This window comes from Phyllostomus hastatus, unplaced genomic scaffold, assembly GCF_019186645.2.
Source record: "Phyllostomus hastatus isolate PE091 unplaced genomic scaffold, TTU_PhHast_1.1 phas_contig_58, whole genome shotgun sequence".
In the NCBI taxonomy this organism is placed as follows: Eukaryota; Metazoa; Chordata; class Mammalia; order Chiroptera; family Phyllostomidae; genus Phyllostomus; species Phyllostomus hastatus.
This window is the reverse complement of record NW_025333916.1, coordinates 33,075,660-33,085,356: the sequence shown is the minus strand read 5'-3', so window position 1 is coordinate 33,085,356 and position 9,697 is coordinate 33,075,660.

Here is a 9,697-nt window from a genome sequence, read left to right as displayed (position 1 = left end):
GCTATTAAACGTTCTGATATATCCTTTAAGCCTTTTTCACACAGAGATAATAAATCTAAAATTTTAAACATTCTACTGTACCACAAAAATTATCATTTTAAAAGCTTGGGAGAAAAAGGGGGGAAAGTCACCTATAGATCCGTTCCCCATGGCAGCAAAGTAAATGTTGGCACTTTGAATATGTCCCTGTGCTGTTGGGACACAGGGTTTTGTCTCCGTGTGTCCGTGCTGGGACCCCATGTCTGCCCTGCACTCTGTCCACCCCAAAGGTGTTAAAGGAGAAAGGGGGGGAGGGGAAGGGAAAGGCGGAGGGCCCACTGCCCAGGTAGTGGGCAAGGTTCCCGACTGCCTGTGCCTCAGTTTCCTCAACTGTAAACAGGTGCTCACCGGGCCCAGCTGGAAGTTTTGAGACTGTTAAATGAGTTAAGTATGGGATGGGCCCCCAGCGATTGCCCAGAGCTGAGAAGCCTGGACAAGGGGACAGCTGATGCAGCACCACTCACTTTCATTGGCCCTCCCCAGTGACTTGCCAACAAATCACGTTCTCTGTTGTACTTACTGAGTGTTGCTAGCACAGAGAAAAGTTGTTTTAAACCTAGGTAACAGATTTTTTATGGCTCCTCTCTCATTTCTAACTAGGAAGGCAAATTATCTGAGCCAACAAGCTGGCCCTTGTTTCAGTTTCTGGCCTCAGCCCCACGGTGGCTCGGTGGGCAGGGTCCTAGGATGACGGTCACTCTGACGCACTTCCTGCTGGCTCAGCAGAGGTGCCCATGTCCCCATAGGTTTTACTGCGTGCATAGGGTTGGAACACTACAGGCCAGGGATTTGCCAGGAAGAACTGCTGCCTCGGTCATGGAACTGTCCACAGCAGTGACCAGTTATCCTTCTGTGGGAATGGACATGCCTTCCACACCATCAGCATCCCCCTCACCTGCCTGTGCAAGGGGGTGGGGGACAATGCTCCAGGAGGAGCTGGGCCTGCTGCGGCTGTGGCATCTCAGCGGCTGTGGCATCCCAGCGGTCACTGGCTGGGCCCAGGGGCACACAGGTTAGTGCCAATTCTCCCCACCCAGAGACTGATTTGCCCTGAGCCCCGGACATAACCCCCAATTCCAACACAGACCAGTTTCCAGTGGCTGCTTCTGACTGGAGTCAAAATGCTGCCCAGCGCCCCCTGGGTTGGGGGCGGATTGATCGGCCACTCCTCAGACTCCAGGCTGAGCCCTGGCCTCCCACACCCTCCTCCCCCCAGGCTTCCTGGAGGGTTGCAGTGGACCGTGGGTTCCAGTGACCGTCATCACAGCAGTGGACAGACTGGGAGCCCCCAGCGGAGCAGGCTGGGGCACAAGGGTGGGTGCCATGCTTCCAGCCCCCATAATTCAGCACAGGCCTGAGGGCTCCGTGTCCCCCAGAGGAGGAGCCCTGTGGCAGGAGTCCAAGCTTTTGAGGGGTCCTGCAGTGGCCACTGCCCTTCCTATGTTTGGGTCCAAAAGCCAGCTGAGTCCCATGAGCCCTTGGCCGGGGGACCCAGTGTTGTTGCTGCGTTGAGCTGGGGCTGAAGAAAGAGCACGGCCCGAAGGCCCAGAGGAGAGGAAGGGGGGCAGCCCGAGCAGCACCCTAGTGGTTCCCATGATCCCACCACCTATCAGGGCTGCACTTGCCCCCCAAATTCCTATGTTGCCGTCCTGACCCCTAGTACCTGTGACTGTAACCTTATTTGGAAACAGGCTCTTAGCAGAGGCAATTGGTTAAGAGGAGGCCATGCCGGAGTTGGTGGCCCTGGTTTAAGAGGACTAGTAGTGTCCTCATAAAAATGGGAGGTTTGGTGCAGATACCCACACAAGGAGACTTCTCGTGAACATGAGATGACAGGATGCTCTACAAGCCACAGAACACCAATGGTGGCCGGCCGGCGGCAGCAACACCAGTTGCTGGGAGCGGCCCGGAGCAGAGTCTCCTCACCGCCCCAGAAGGAACTGCCTGGATCTGCAGCTGCAGCCGTCTCAGGACACTCCTGCACCTCCCCTCCCTCCCTTTCTATTCAGGGAACACACACGGCATCCTGCTAGGAGCCAGGCACCTGTGTGGTGCTGCAAGAGACAATGGACCCCAGACAGACCTGGCCATGTCCTGAGCACTTCACAGCCCACCCAGCGAGACCCTTGACTCAAGTCACTGTACCAGCAAACACACAGGTACAGCTCTGCAAAGAGCCTCGGAGCCTTGTGTCTGAGTGCGGCAGGCGGGGTGTAGAAGAGAAGCTTCCCCGGGGTTTCAACGATGGGAGGAGTTCATGGGGAATGTGGGAGGAGAGAGGCAATGGGCCAGCACGGGCTCAGGACCTGCAACAGGGGCCTGAGTGGGCAGTGAGGCCGGAGTGAGGAGCTGACCTCACCAATCCTCACTGTAGCCTCTGCCTGGATCACAGGGCAGTGTTCTCCACACAGCAGGTGACCAGTAGTGGACTGATAATCAGCACAGTGAGTAGTGATGGACTCTTTTTGTGTTACATAAGTTAGAAAACACCACCATGGGTTGCATGCTGCAAGGGTAAGATTTGTTTTCAGAGACTTTTTTGGTTCAGTTACACACTCGGTACGTTAGGCATACTTACTCTGGCCAGAGAAATAAACTGTGTGTCCTGTCTGTGGCTCCAGTCAGGCGTAGGTAATCAAGTGCCCCCCACCAGAAGCCAGATCTGTATGATTGATCTGCACCGTTGATGACCCACTGCCTAGGACCAGTGCTGCGCCTGGGCCCCTGGTGGCCTCACAGCCTTTCACCAGCAGCCTATCCAGGATCCAGGAGCCCATGCCCCTCATTCTCTTCCTGGCCAGTCACCTGCAGGCAGGGGAGCTGAATCCCAAATCCCTACACTGAGGGAGTGCTTACTGTGGCTGGTGGTCCCATCTGCTCCTCACGGGACCCTCAGACCAGCCCTCCACCTCTGGGGTTTTTGATCTGGAGTGCACAGGGCCACCATAAAGAGAATTATCCACTACAGTCACTGGTGTCACGGCTGGGAGGCCCCGTTACATGGCCAAGTGAGTGGTGCAGGTGTTCGTGCGCGTGCATGTGTGCATGGATGTGCGCCATGTGAGGGGTGTGCACATGCTCCAGGGTGAGGAGGAGCCACTCTGCCACTGGTGCTGGGGGGACCCATGCCCACACCATTCCCTCTTCTTCCATCTTGTAGTTTTTTCCCAAAAGGGGGGCAGTTTGACAAAGATGCTAGGCCACTCACTGTCTTCTGTGACATTAATTTAGTTAAAGCCAGATGACCTGAGTGACAAGGTGAAGTACAGGTAAGGTTGAGAACCTGGGTGGCTAATTGGGCTCAAACAAAACAAAACAAAACAAAACAAAATAAAACAAAACAAAAACAAAAACAGACATACCCCCCACCCCCCAAAGAGCCTAACCAACATTTCTGCATGGGGCCTCTCGCACAAACCACTTCACAGAGAAGCCTCTGTGCTAAACTGCCTGCGTCTCCAAACTGCCTGCGTCTCCAAACTGCCCCCCCCGCTGCCCTGGAGTGCCTGCCTTGGTGCTGAACTGTCTCCCTGCCCCAGCTCCTGCCTGCTGAACCAGCCCTCACAAAGGTGTCCTGGAATCCTCTTTCAACCATTGGATGGAGGCTTTCCCCAGCTTTGACCAATCTGGACAGTGCCTTTGGGACCAGTCAAACTATAAAAATTTGGTCTTCTCATTTGCATTGAAGACAAACCAATCAGGGACCAGGGGTGGGACTTCTGTCTATATAAGCCAGCTCCCCTCTTTCTCAACACCTTTTCCACTAAAAACTGGAGGCTGGGTTTTCCTGGCTAGAGCTGCAACAGAAAAGATGTGTCTCACCAGAGCAGAGGGGCCAGCCCCAGAGCCACTCCACAGCAACGCTCTTTTCACAGCTGTGCTGCAGCACTATTGAGCTGTTCCCCAGCAGTGCTGTTTTTGCAGCCATGTTGTCTCACTGTCTGCACTGCATAAAGTTTCCTCCACTGCACCCCAAACTGGGGGTTTTGAATTGGTACCAACAATCATCAGTTGACACGTACAACACAGGCTAAGCACAGCTACCTGCCAGCAGCCTGGCTCTTGCTCTTGTCTAGGCAGATCCCCACTGGGTACCAGCACTGCCACCTGCTGACACCTGAGCTCCCAACCCCTGGCTCAAGCCCCTTTCACACAGCTGCCCTTCTGGCCCTGCACTTACCCCCCACCTCTGTCCCCCACCCCGGCCCGCCAAGCTGGCCAACTGTCCACAGGCCCAGGGGTATGTCAGCTCAGCCAAGATGAGACAGGGACACCTGACCCCAGCCCGGCCCTGCTCTCTGAACAACAGTATTTTGACTGCATGTGGTAAGACAAATAGAACCGTACACAGATGCTGTGCCCCACTTAGGAAATTTGTTTTTCACAGACCTACGAGTTAGCAATCTGGGAATTATTTTGTTTTCTAGAATTAAACAAGCGAGCAATCATGTTCTGGATAATCAGACTGGATACATAATTTTGCATAATTTTCAGGCCCCGTACAAAATGAGAACTCGGGGCCCTTGTTCAGAACACATTAACAAGTTCAGGACAGCGACAACAGAGCATTAAGCCAAGCCCTTCTGTGTGGGAGGCCCTGTGGATGATGAGTCTCATGGTTGGGTAAGGTGGGTGCTAGCGCCTTCAGCAAAATTCTGGTCACAAATGCAGAAGGAATGTCAGACAGAGAAAGGCAAACACTGTGTGATGTCACTTATGTGTGTAATCTCTTTTTAAAAAGACTGAACTCGCCCTGGCTGGCGTAGCTCAGTGGATTGAGCACAGGCTGCGAACCAAAGTGTCGTAGGTTCGATTCCCAGCCGGGGCACATGCCTGGGTTGCAGGCCATGACCCCCAGCAACCGCACATTGATGTTTCTCTCTCTCTCTGCCTCCCTCCCTTCCCTCTCTGAAAATAAATAAAATCTTAAAAAAAAGATTAAAAAAAAACAACACTGAACTCATAGAAAAAGAGAGATTTGTGTTTACCAGGGGTGTGGGGTGGGGCAGAGGGAATTGGAGGAAGGGCGTCAAAGGTACAGACTTCCAGTGAGAAGGTCAATAGGCCTGGGAGTGCCAGGTACAGCTCAGTGACTGCAGTTGACACTGCCATGTGGAACATAGAGAGTTGCTAAGACAGCAGATCATAAGAGCTCTCATCACAGGGGAAAAGTGTTTCTTCCCCTTTTTCTGTCTGTATGAGGTGGTAGATGTTAACTAAACTTACTGTGGTCATCATTTCTCAATTTCTGCAAGTCAAGTCATCGTGCTGCATATCTTAAACTTACACATCAATTATATCTCAGTAAATCTAAAAGAAAATAAAACTATTGAAATTTAAAATACATAATAATAAAATCGGAAGTCCTGACATCACAAAGTGCTGGCGAGAATGCGGAGAACTGGAACCCATGCCCTGCTGGCAGGAGTGAGAAGGCATGCGGAAGGAATGAGGGAAACAGAATGGCCGTTTGCCAACACTGCAGTGGTCGCTGTCCTAGGCAAGCCCATCAAGGGGTGTTAACATCCACAGACAGAATCACGATGAGAAGTGGGGCGTTTACCTGTTCTCCCCATGGGATAACCTTTGCAGTGGAGAGGACTGGCAGACACCCGTCACCAAGCAACCCAGCGTAACAGAGCTGATAGTGGACACACCGACAGTGCCACCTCTGGGGGAGGAACCTTGAGAAGGCCCAGCACCGTCTGTGGGGTCCTGGCCCGAGGACATGTCCTGACAGTGGCCTCGAGGAAACAGCGGATGAGTGCCTGCTGGGAGACTGTGTGCATAGTCATGGCCACTGCTGTGTCAAGACTGAGGGACTGACCCCTTGAAGGAGACCCAGGAGACATAACAACTAAACGTAATGCAGGTCCTGGCCCAGAAGAGGATGCTGAGGTCAGGCTGTAGGCTGGTCAGTAGTGCTGCTGGTGTCAGTCCTCAATGGGAGCTGTGTGCCACGGCCAAGGCCATGTGAGCTGGGAACTTTGGAGGAAGCTGCTGCGAGATAGAATGGAGTGCTCCTTAGGGTTTGGGTAACTTGTTTTGTAAGTCTGAAGTCCTCTCAAAATGAACAACTAGAGCATAAAAACATTAAAATAAGAGGTTCTCTTTTGTTCTTTGTGTACATCCCACTAAGGACATCCATCATGCGTGCTGTGTTCCAGTCATTTGGAGTAATTGCTTCATCTGTGTAGTTACATTACTACCACTTGGACATACCATTGTACTGGGGTGAATAGTGCTCCCCAAATGCATGTCCACCCAGAACCTCAGAACGTGTTCTTATTTGGAAATCAGGCCTTTGTAGATGTGACTAGTCGAGATGATGTCCTACTGCAGTGGGATGGGCTAGTGTAGGAAGAGGACAGACACAGGCACAGAGGAGCAGCCACGTAGGACAGACTGAGTGACATGGCCACAGCCCAGACATTCCAAGCACTGCTGGGAACCACCAAGCTGGAGAGGCCTGGGTGGTCCTCTGTCTAAGCCCTGGAAGGTACATCTCTGCCAGCACCTTAATTGAAATCATTGATATCTATTGATTGATAGAAATCACTGTTGACCTCTGGCCTCCAGAACTGCAAGAATCAGTTTCTATTGTTTGAGCCCCGCAGTTTGCACATTTGCTATGCAGCCCCAGGGAACTGACCCAGCAGTTACATTTATTTGTTCCTACCTCCGTAGCCCCTGTTCTTTCTGGTATAATTACATTATTCTGCACATGGGGACGACTCTGAGTGCTGAAGTGAGAAGACACAGCAGATTCACAGGGAAGGCCACCCCCTACCCCCTCTCGCCTTCCACAGAACCACCCATTAACTTTCTATTCCCCCCCGCTCCCCCAGCCCAGCCCCCAGCTATCTCAGTGTCCTGTAATGGATCGTGGTGATGCTTTGACCTCTTTCTGGTTTCACTTAATAGTGCATCAGGGAGACAGCTGCTGTTAGCATAGAGATAGCTTCTTATTCATTTAAAAGTGCATTTGCAGCTGTCCTTCAGTTTACTTGATGAATGAATCTACACTTCAGTATCTGGGCTGTTCCCAATGTTGCACTACTGTGAGCACCAGCATTGCCATCACCAACATCGTCAGGTACATGTGGATACAGTTCTGTGGCTGCAGCCACTCTCCCCTCCCCAAGTCTGCAGCTTGTCACAGGACCACCTACTTCCTCACAAGACACCTCAGGCACGTTGTCAAACCTCCAGACCTCCGTCAGTGAGGCTGGCACCTTTGCCCGTGGGCCACAGAAGCCCTTCTTTCTCTGTGCACTTGAGTGTAGAAGCACGTTACAATTTATTGTAGTTCACAGGCAAACACTTCCCCACAGTGTGCTACTCGTCTTAAGTTTTGTTTGTGGTGCTTTTGTTCATGCAAAGCTTATATTCTATTTTCTAGTAAACTTTAATTTTTGGAGGAGTTGAAGTTTCACAGCAAAACTGAGCAAAAGGTACAGAGGTTTCCCATATACGGTCTGCCCCTACACTGGCACAGCCGCCCCCATCGTCAGCACCCCTACCAGGTGGAACATCTGTTACAGATGATGAGCGTGTGCTGACACGTCATCGCCACCCAGAGTCCACAGTTCACATTAGGGTCATTCTTGGTGCCATGCATTCTGGGGGTCTGGACAAGTGTGTAACGACACATATCCACCATTGTAAGTGTCATGCAGATTCGTTTCACTGACCTAAAACTCCTCCGTGATTTGTCTATTCATTCCTCCCCACCCCCAACACCTGATAACCATGATCTCTTACTCTCTCCATAGTTTTGTCTTTTCCAGAATGTCATGGAGTTGGAATCATGCAGTGTGTCGCCTTTTCAGATTGGCTTCTTTCACTTAGTAATGTGCATTTAAGTTCCTCTGTGTCTTTTCATGGTTTCAAAGCTCATGTATTTTAGCTGAATAGTATTCCACTGTCTGGGTGGACCAGTTTGTCCATTCACCTAATGAAGGTTATCTTGTTTGCTTCCAGGTGTCAGCAATTACGAACAGAGCTGCCATAAACATTAACATGCAGGTTTTAGAGTGGATGTTAAGTTTTCAGATGATTCGGGCCAATTTCCCAAAGAGCACAACTGCTGGATCCTAACTTAGCTGGTAAGAAACCACCCAACCATCTTCCAAAGTGGCTGCATTCCCACCAGAAGTGAATGAGTGTTCCTCTTGCTCCACGTCCTGGTGGGCATTTGTTGTCAGTGTCCTGAATTTTGGCCATTCTAAGAGGTGTGTAGAGGTGTGTAGTATCTCACTGTTTTTGACTTTCATTCCCCTGACAACATAGGGTGGGCAGCCTTTTTTCACATGCTTATTTGCCATCTGTGTATCTTCTCTGGTGAGGTGTCGGTCAAGGTCTTTGGCCCATTTTTTTAATCATTGAGTTTTAAGAGTTCTTTGTCTATTTTTGATGATAGTCCTTTATCAGAAGACTTTTTTGCAAATAAAGTAGTCCCCCTTATCTATGGTTTCACTTTTCACAGTTTCAGGGTTGAAAATATTAAATCTTAAATGAAGGTTTTTGGACATAAATCATTTGCAAGTTGTACACTGTGAGACGTTCTGAGCAGCACGATGAAATCTCATGCCGTCTCACTCTGTCTTGCCTGGGACATGGGCCATCCCTTTGGCATGTCCACACTGCATGTGTTACCCACCTGCACACCGCTCTGTAGCTCTCTCAGTTATCAGATCAATCATCACAGTGTCACATGCTTGTGTTCAAGTCACCTTTATTTTACTTAACAACAGTCCCAAAACACAAGAGTAGTGATGCTGGCAATTCTGACATGGCAGAGAAGCTGTAAAGTGCTTCTTTGAAGTGAAAACGGGTGTACACATAGGAGTTTATATAGGGTTTGGTACTGTGCATAGTTTCAGGCATTCACTGGGAGTCTTGGAACATATCCCCCATGGTTAAGGGGAAGAGTGCTGTATTTTTCCCAATGTGGGGTTGGTCTTACTCTCCTGACATTGCCTTTCACAGAGCAGGAGTTTTCATTTTAATGAAGTACAGCTTATTTTCTTCATAGATCATGCCTCTGGTGTCATATATAAAAAGTCATCACCAAATCTAAATTCATCTAGATTTTCTCCTGCATTATCTTCCAGGAGTTTTATAGCGTTGCATTTTACATGTCGGCCTTTGATTCATTTTTAGTCAATTCGGTGAAGGATGTAGAGGGTGTGTCTAGATACATCGTTTTGCATGAGGATGTCCAGTTGTTCCAGAACCACTTGTTCAAGAGACTGCCTTGCTCCATCATATCGTCTTGGCTCTTTTGTCGACCATCCGTGGCTGTATGGAAGGGGGTCTGTTTCTGGGCACGGATCTGCGTGTGTTCCTTCACTCACAGCACGGTGTTGATTACTGCAGCTTTGTGGTGTCCTGAAGTTGGGTGGGGTCAGTCCTCTGGCTTTGTTCTTCTGCTTCACTACTGTGTGGGCTGTTCTGAATCTTTTGCCTCCATATAAACTTCAGTATCAGTTTGTCAGTGTCCACAAAATAATTTGGGATTTTGATTGGGTATATTTCATTTTAAGTGGTTGAATTTATTAATCTTCTATTTTTTTTCTCCAGAATTGTACATTGTAGTTAGAAAGGCTCATCTCTCACATTTTCCTCTGGAGTTTTTGTGTTTCCTTTTTTACAT